Genomic DNA, 10,182 nt, shown 5'->3' on the forward strand with positions numbered 1-10,182 from the left:
GATAACACTAGTGGAAAAAACCTTATATCTCACTTAGTAACAGATGCGATTTTTTATAAAACTGCATCCAAAAAGCAACCGAAAATGGGAGGAAAAGTTGGCAAAAAATATGATGCGATCCTCAAAAAAACGCATCAGATGAAAAAAACCCGCTGCGGTTTTTAAAAATCTGATGCGATTCAGACCGCATCAGAAAATCTGTGCAGCCCAAATCCCATATTCACTTAAATATGTGCGGTCCATGAAACAGAAACAACCTAAATCCCATATTCACTTAAACCTAAATCCTTAACCCACCTCATTTCTAACCCTCCTAACCCTAAGTCCCTCCTCTCTACTCTTCCCTCTCACGCGGCCCCCATTCTCTTCCCTATCTCCTCTCTTCTTCCCATTCACTCTCCTCAAACCCTAACTCCCTCCTTTCTACTCATGCCTTACACGTGGCCCCCATTCTCTTCCATCTCTCCTCTCTCCTCTCTTTGTCCCAGCCACTCTCCTCAAACCCTAACTCCCTCCTATATACTCCTCAAGCCCAAATTCTTACTTGCCCCCCTCTCTCTCTCTCATCGATAGAGAAAGAAGATAAAAAATGAAAATAAAATGAAGATCGAAAAATGAAGATCGAAAATAAAGAACAAAATGAACAGCGATACGAAGAACAAAGAATCGAAGATATGTACACAAGAAATTGGTTCGTTTGAGTTTTTATGGGATTTAGTTTTTGGATCTGGTTTTAGGTGTTTTTTTTTTTCCTTTATTTTGGGATTTTATTTTTAGATCTGGTTTTGGGTTTAGGTTTTTATTTCGTTTTTTTGGGCTTTTATTTTCGTTTCTTTTTTTTAGGCTTCCATTTTCGTTTCATTTTTTTGTTCGAACTCTTAATTTTCATTTTATCTGGATAGTGTATTTTAGTTCCTTCGTTTTCTAATTTTTTTTTTTTTTTGGTATATATTGCAATTTTCGTATACTTAGTGATTGATAAGTAGTTTTTTCGTATTAGTTTTTAGATCTAATTTTCGTTTCGTAAATTGCAATTTTCGTATAATTCGTATATTGCAATTTTCGTATAATTAGTTTTTAGATCTAATTTTCGTTTCGTCTCTTTTTTTTATATAAATTCTCATTATTGTCGTTTATTTTGGGATTTAGTTCTTAATTTTCGTATAGTCTCAATTTTTAGGTTTGTAATTTTCTGTATCTATATTAAATTCTTATTTTTGTGTATTTGTGTAATTTTTTTTATTTATATTAATCATGAATTTATGTCTAGTTTAGTTTATATATATAAATTCTTATTTATATGTATTTTGTATAATTTTTGTTTCTGTATAATGTATTATTGTTGGTATATATATGTTTGGTAATAATGTTGCCATAGGCCAGATGAGTTAAGGGACTGTTCTCTCCAGCTTATTTTCAGTTCAGTTCAATTCAGTTCAATTCAATTCATTTCAGTTCAATTCAGTTCAGTTCAGCTCTGGACAATACTTTTACTCTTACATATCACTATTCATTTCAGTTCAATTCAATTCAGTTCAGTTCAATTCAACTGTTTTATGCCGAAGAGAACAGGCCCTAAGAGTACTCACATTTGACATAGTTCGCCAAAACTGAGAGGAATGTTAAAGTTGCAGACCTGCCGCTGCAGGTCAATCTACAACTTTTTTTTGACCATCAATTTATACATACTGATACCGTTCTTAGGTAAAACCGCATCAGTAAATATATTGGATATGCTACGAGCCTATCTGATGTGGACCAAAACCGAATCAATAAGCCCGATTTTAACTGCATCATATAGGCTTTTTTTCCACTAGTGTAAGCTTCATCAAATGTACAATATAATTTATCATCTTCTAAGCGTAAGACGTGAATCAGTTGGAAAAAAAAAACATGTTTTGGATGTATCACACGTGTGATAGATGTTTAGTTCCCAGGATTGTAGACAAATGAAATTGAGGAGAAAGACGGAGACAATGTAATGTAATCCTCTATTCGTTTATTTATACTTATTACATCAATTCGATGTCAATACTAGTGGAAAATAAACTCAAACTGATAAAAATAGGTCAAGCTAATAAAGTGCTGAAATTGATAAGGTAACTGATTAATTTAACTATTTGGCAAAATTAGTTGCTTAAGTTGATAAATAATTTAGGCGAAATTTCCAAAATTTCAGTCATCTGATTTTGAAAAGGTAAACATATTAACTTAGTATTTTAACACCTAAAATATGCTAGCACCTTGTCATTTAAGTTAACTGTAATATTATCCCAAATAGAGATATTATTTTTTTTATGAAAGTTGCATAATACTTAAATCCATACTTAAATTTGGAAAGAGTACTCTATTTCTTTCTCCTATTACATAAGTTTTCATTTTTATATCACTCTATCTTGCTCTCAGTTCTCAACTCTTCACATGTAAACCTAATAAACTTTGCCCAAGTTACATCATCACGTAAGTAGGAAAAACAAATGAAGTATGAGTTAATATATATGAACATATATAATGTGCAACAATGGAAAACTAAAAAAACAAAACTATGTAAAAGAGAATTATAATAGAAGTATACGTCAAAGGGTAAACTAAAAATAAAGTTTAAGTTGATGGTTGGAGTCTTATACTCTATCACGTCCCCTCACGCGAGATGGCAAGAGTGGGCTTGAAGTGTAGCTGCAGCACAGGCTTTCCTCATACATGTCGTTAAATATTTCACTTTGAAATGAGGCGTGGATTAGATTTGAACCCGTGACTTTTGTGGTAACGCAAGCTGGCTCTGATACCATGTCAAAGGATCAACTCAACTCAAAGTTTAAGCTAATTGTTAGAATCACAGGAACAATTTAATACTCTATCAGAATAAGGCGAACGATAAGAGGCAGATATATCAAATATATAAGTTAATAAGAAAAAAAAAGGAAGAGGTAATTAATAAAAAAAATATATAAAGGATTAAAAATGGGGGTGGAGAAGAGAAAGAGGGAGTAGAAACAGATAAAGGGGAGATAGAGGGAAAAGTGAATGGGTAGCTGAAAAGTTTTCATTATTAGACATAGAGTAATAATGATATAAAAATAGGTGTAATTCAGTTATTACTTTATTCATCTCATATCATAAGGCACATACGATATTTGTTTATGCGGATAAAAATTATAAGAAAATTATGTCATTATAATACAAGATGATGATATAATTTTATTTTATCATATTATTAGAGATATTTATGATTAAATTATTATTTGAAAGCATGCATACTTTATATTTTGAAACTGAAAAAAGAATTTAAAATTATTCTTTTTGTAAAACCACATAAAAGTTATAGTAATGGCGAAATGAAACGATACAACGACTACTCTTAAATAAAGAGAATACATATTACAAGAGAAGTATAGCATCTAATATAGAAGATACAACGTCACAATCTCTAATAATTAGTTGCGGAAATCTTCATCGATCTTAAAGCGTTTTTGCTAGTATGTGGCATGCGTTATCTTCACCTTAAAAGAATAATTTTTGAGTCTAATAACTAAGGTTGATTTAGGTCCAATTTGGTGTGAGATATAAAGTGAAATCATAGTTAATCGGATTTAATTAAATGTAATTAGTTTCGTTATGATTAGTTTAGATAAAGAAAACGCACACTCTCTCAAATTTTTATCTAATAAAATCCGACTAATTTAAAACTAGACCTCATAATGGTAAATATCAAAGAAATCAGTCCATGCACGCAACAGCTCCCTCTCCCTTGCCACTAATTGCATGTGCCATGTATTTTTTTTTTCAAGTTCTCACTCTCAATGTGTACAGCCATGTCCTTCACCATATACTATAATCAACTCAATTATGAACTTTCTCAACCATAAATTTAAGATAGCTTATGTTGATTTTATTAAATTTTCATCAAGAAATTAATTAAATGTAGTTAAAGAATGAAAAGGAGAAAACGACATGAAAATTGTGCTAAACATCAATTTAATAAACTAATTGCATCATATTCCCCTCAAAAAAATTAATCTCCCTTTTTAAAGTAGTAGTGATTAATTGCTTAATACTCCCTCCGTCCCAAAATATAGTTCCCATTTCTATTTTGGGTGTTAAATTTTAAGAATTTTGACCAAATATTCTTACTAATGTATACAAAAAAACATATTCATGAGGGGTCTTGTTAGATTCGTCTTAATATATAAATTCGTAATATCAACTTTTCATATTTTTTACTAATAAGAAATAGAAGATATCGCAGGTCAAAGGTACGTCTTGGAGACCGTGCAAAATGAAATGTGAATTATATTTTGGGACGGAGGGAGTAGTATTTATACTACGCTACTTTTTTTTTTTTTTTTGAAAGGAATACTACGCTACTTATTTACAAGATGTAACAATATTTGACAATTGGGCGGAAAAACTACCAGAATATATATAAAAGAGGATTTGCAGCAATGATCATGGTTAATTGAGGAAAAAAATTACTTTTCGCCAGAGCAGGCGGTGGGTCCCACTCTTACGCCTAATAATTTTTTCAATGGTCTGATATATTTTTTTGCTCTCAATGATGCGTGAATCTTACTCTCACTCCTAATTAAGTTTAAGATTGTGAACATGATCTTATATTAAGATCATGATTAATGTTGCTCTTATAACTCACCAGTTGAAATATTATGTATCAATGTTGATATAAATTATCGAATTTGATCCTTTTTAAATATATATATATTATTATGAACAACTAATGATTCACACTAGTGGGATTAAACTACGAAATCTTACTTTAATCCAAAAGCTACGTCCAAGAACTTAGGTAAGGCTGCAAAGGGGAACTTTAGGTGGAAATCAAAAGGAGTTGAACGAGAGAAACAAATCAAATGAAAGATGATGATATTCCCGGTTCATAGGAGTATAATTAATTGCTAGCTGAATTGGTCAAAGGGGAAGATTTTTTTTCCCTATCAAATTTAATTATTGCGATCAGGAGTAGTATATTGTACTACACCTAATAAAGGCACAAAAGTTCATCGGCTAATATATAGCCAAATATTTATTTTTTTTAATAATTTACCCGTGTATTCACCTGTAACAAAAAAAAAAAGGAGCATCGTTAAAAGTCATCCAAAAATTACTTAAAATCGCTCCAAATTCATTTTTATAAACCATTTTACCCTTCCTCTTTTCCACACCAGCACCTGCCACCACCTATATCCCCACTGCCACCCGCCATCTCCTCCACCACCCACCTGCAAAGCCGTCGAAATTTTTTTAGGGACCATGGGCGAACCTTCGGGCTGGACGTTCCACCCATGGCCCGAACGTCTAGCATGGACGTTGCACCCATGGCCTGAACGTCCAGGCAGACGTTCAGTCCATGGGTGAAACGTCCAGCCCAAACGTTCGCCAGTCCCTAAAAAAATTTCGACAACTTTGCAGGTGGGTGGTGGAGGAGGACGTGGCGGGTGGCAGTGGGGAGGTAGGTGATGGCGGGTGGGGTTGGGGTGCTTGCAGGGGTGCTGTTCGTGGGGCTTGCAGGGGGTTAGGGTGGGGTAGGGAGGGTGGGGATGCTGGTGGGTGGCTGTGGCAATGGGTTGGTGGTGGCAGGAGGTGAATGGTGGTGGAGTGAGGTGGCTGGTAGTGGGGGTGGTGGTGGTTTAGGGAAAAAGAAATAAAAGGTTAATTAGAGATGTAATTTATTTCAACTTTTTTTGAAGCGATTTTAAGTAGTTTTGGGGCGACGAATAGAAGTGAAAGGTTAGATGAAATGTGATAGTATCTTAAATTTGCTTCTCAATATTTGAAAAAGAAAAAATGAAAATCTAAAAATCTTCCCAAGTACTCCTTACTCCTGAGTCCTGACGCTAATATTTTGGCTAGTTTAGTTTTGTGTTCTTCTCTTTACCCCCTCACAAACATGCATAAATTTTATGTGTTGTTTGTGCCTAACCAAGAGCATTGTTTTGGATACTCATGATATTGACAAATGAAACAATTTGCGTTTATTTATAGCTAACTTGCTTAATAAATAATATTAACCTTAACCAATATAGTAGAACACTAGAACTATCTCCTTGTACGTAGATTGCCCTTGATCCCATATTCCCATCATATATAGGAGTAAAAGCCGGTCTTAATTAGACACCTTTTCGCTCATACTCCTACTATTCATGTTTAATCATTCCATAACCAACCAATACATGAAGTATGAACCAATTATCTTCTCAAAAAGCATTGTCACATAGTCAAACTCACCATAATTAGATTTACAAGTTATAACCACACTTTAACCTATATACGATGTCGTCAATTTGCCATTAATCCCCTTGCTTTGACTATAGAAGTTAGAGGTTGCTTCGAAACTATGGTCAGTGAATGCAGACATGCAGTACTCTCGCATTTTATTGACGAAAAAACCTCAGTTCCTCTAAGTTTAATTTGTACCATGCAGCCATACTTCCGCCAACAGGTGTAGATGCACGCAAACTAGTAAAAATGAAGTATTTCAAACCCTTAACTATAACATCAAAAATTAAAAAACAGGAGTTATATATATATACTGATGTGACACATTTGACCATGATTCATGAAAAATGCTGGTTAGCGGCCGGAAAGTTGGTGCAGCAAACTCACTAATTTTCTACCATCTTTAAATGAGCAATTTTACAAAACCAAAGTAAAGTAATACTCCTAGATCCTTCTTTAATTCACCTGAAGATTGTAAGAAAGTGCCTCGTCAATGCATGGCCTTGTCATCATCTTCTTTGTCTCTATATATCAACAATGAAAGAAAAAGATCCATATCAAATCTTTTCCACCCTCCATATTGTAGCTAGAATATGTATGGTTAAGTAGCTTATAGCAGAAGAAACTTTGTTAAAGGACCAACTTAACCAAAAGTTTAAGTTGATGATTTTTGGAGTTCTAAAAATAGTTTAATACTTTATCACGCTTCCTCACGCGAGAGTCCATTGGGCTTGAAGTGTGGATGCAGCACAAGTCTCCCTCATACCTGATGCTAAATTTTCCTCTTAAAAAGGATAGGGTCGATGAGATATGAACCCGTGACCTTATGTCAAGTTGACTCCAATACCATGTCAAAGGATCAACTCAACCAGAAGCTTAAACTGATGGTTTGAGTCCCAGAAATAGTTTAATACTCTATCAAACCCTATCAAAAAGCCTAGGAGAGAGTAAAAAGGAAAAATTCAAAAAGAAAGAGGAATAAACTTTCTGTAGGCCATGCTAGACAATGAGTAGAACAGGAATAAAGAAAACATAACTACATCTATCCATTTAGTGGTAGAGCACTCCCCTCTGATCCTTGAGGTCAGGAGTTCGATCCTTATTCCCAACATTATGTTGGGGTATTTTCTTAGCATGCTTTGCATGCTTTACCAGCCAATGTGCTGGTAGTTCCTACAAGGCTAGTAGCCTTGGTAGGGGTTAGCCCTTGGGCTGACTTAATTTCCTAATCAAAAAAAAAAAAAAAAAAAAATCTATCCATTTAGTGGACTATTCATTTCTAATAGACCATTAGAAAATAATTGTTAATGTTGAGTTGGATTTCACCTTCCACTAAATTATACTGGCAAATTATGCACGAGATGTGTGCCTGATTTTTTTTTTTTCAAACATGAACTCTAGATCTTTTGGACATAAATAGGGATAAAAATTCGAACATTAGACATTTTTTTGACCTTGATCACTTAACCCTTTTTTATTAATTCCTTTTACTTATTCTTTCTTTTATATTTTTAAAATTAAACTTGATGAACGATAAAATAATAGTGAGGGAATTTATTTAGAATTTATTATGTTGTATTAACATAGAATTTTGTGTTGAATAAATTAATTTATTAATTGATTGAATTTTCAATTTTGATGTAATACTTGATTGTGTTTATTAATTGATTGATAAGATATGTGATTGATGTAATATCCTTTTTTTTTTCAACGTAAATGTACTAAATTTTACCCTCAATTTTTTTTTTGGTGTCTCAATTATAACTTAATTGCCTTTTAACATTTAACTATTTAAGTTCTTTTTATTGCTATTGGAGTTTGAATTTGTTTTCCTCTTTTTTTTTTTGGTAGTAGTTGAACAATTTAGTAAATATATAGGGGATATCATAACTCTCCCTTCTCTTATACTTCCTCCGATTAAGAATAGTTGCACCATCTGCATAGTGTTTACTATTCACATCTTACACTTTGATATTCTTTGGTGATTTATATTTTAGGAAAAGCATAGGCGTATGAGATCTTGTTAGATTTGTCTTAATGTATATTTTTTAATATTAACTTTTATAATGTTTACTCATTGATAATTGAAGATATTAACGTTTAAAACCATACATCAGCAAACGTGAAAACATGAAATGATGTAACTATTTCTAAACGGAAGAAGTATAATAGTAGAAATTAGTGAAATAGTAGTGGGTGAATTACATACCCACTGGCCACTGGGTCAACTAATACATCATTGTTTTTAATTGAATGAACTTGATTTACTTGTCAAATTTGTTACTCAAAATTGTCTTTTACCAATTAAACAACTTTTTACCGATCCATCAAAAGTGATTTTATCTAAAAATTGTTCTTTTATTTGAAGACACATCATACATGCATGGCTTACAAACGTTAATACTATATGCATGCATGCAAAATAGTATCAAAGACAGAAATTTCAGGATCAAGTTGGAAGTTTCCATTATCATACATCACATAACAAATTGGATCATGGATAAGCAACACAATTACACAAATACACAATCATACTCATTTACTAGCTGAAGCTTTCACATATTTTTGAGAATTGAAGGGAAGTTCAAGGACATGTATATGAGTTTGAGTATATCCTATGCATACCGCGTCGGGTTATGACTTTATGCCATCTTTCGACTTTCGCCCTAAAATCCAAAAAAAAAAAAGAAAAGAAAAGACAAGTGTCAATAGATCTTGTAGTTCAACTTATAACCATATCTTATTCCTTAAGATACATACTTTCTAACCTAAGTTCGTGTAACAGGAGTATTTTAGTATCGCGTCAATGGCCAAAGCCACACATCAGTCAAAGCCACAAAGGAAAAATCAAGCAAACATTGTTTTTCTTATTTTTTTCTCAAGATTTCAATAACGTACCTCATTAGCTGTCGGCACAAGTTTTACAACCCCACAAGTTCAGGGTTATTAATTTATGTTTTTATTATTAATTATTACTCCTCTTTTTACTGAAAACACTATGGCTATGTTTGGCAAAACTGATTGAAATGGAGCTGAAACTGATAAGTGATAAGGTGGCTGAAACTAATTAGGTAGCAGCTGAAATTGTTAAGGTGCTGAAACTGATAAGCTATATAGGGAGGTTGGGAGTAGGGACTGTCATAAATATATTTGTCAATGTTAAGCCTCTTTTTCTCTCCTTTTCGCAGTTTCTAGTTTATTTTCTTGCTTTTTTTTTTCGTTTTTCGCAATTTTCAACAAGTTCATTTGCGTGATGGCTTTAATCACATTTATACATTTTGTAGTCATTGTACCCCTTCATAGTGGTTGTATTGGTTTGGTTTATTTGTGTGTTAGCAGGGGGTTGGAGCCTGACTCCGGTTGAAGGTTGATTTGCTGATAGGATTTTGTGCGAAAATGCAATGGCGGTCAGAACTTCACGTAGACACGTACAATCGCTTGAACTCTAGTTCTACATTAAAATTACATCACATCGCTAGATCCAATCGTAAAATGTTGTATCAGACAACATTGTGAAATAGGATTTATAGAAGGGTTATTTTTGCTCAACTGTCATAATTTTGCCATATTAGAATTAAGTTTCTAATCCCTTTATATACAATATACCTAATGAACATAGGACCTCCTGCGATTTGTATTTTTCGCTAATTTTCCTTTAATTTTGTATAAAAGTTTAAAATAATATAATATAATCCCTCTATTTTAAAATTAGTAAAACATTTCTCTTAAGATGCTCTCGATCACATAAAAAAAAAATATTTCACTTACTTTATAACAGGTGAAGTAACATTTAATACAAGGGTATAGTATGACTGGCTTTCTCTATTTCCACAGTTAGATGTATATGAATTTATGTGTTATTTTTTTTATGCCCTACACGTTAAAAATTGAAGGATTGTAATGAACTTAAAGATTAAAAAAACGAAAACAAAAATATCCAATTCTTACATC

The sequence above is a fragment of the Beta vulgaris genome, chromosome 6, assembly GCF_026745355.1.
Source record: "Beta vulgaris subsp. vulgaris cultivar EL10 chromosome 6, EL10.2, whole genome shotgun sequence".
NCBI lineage: Eukaryota > Viridiplantae > Streptophyta > Magnoliopsida > Caryophyllales > Amaranthaceae > Beta > Beta vulgaris.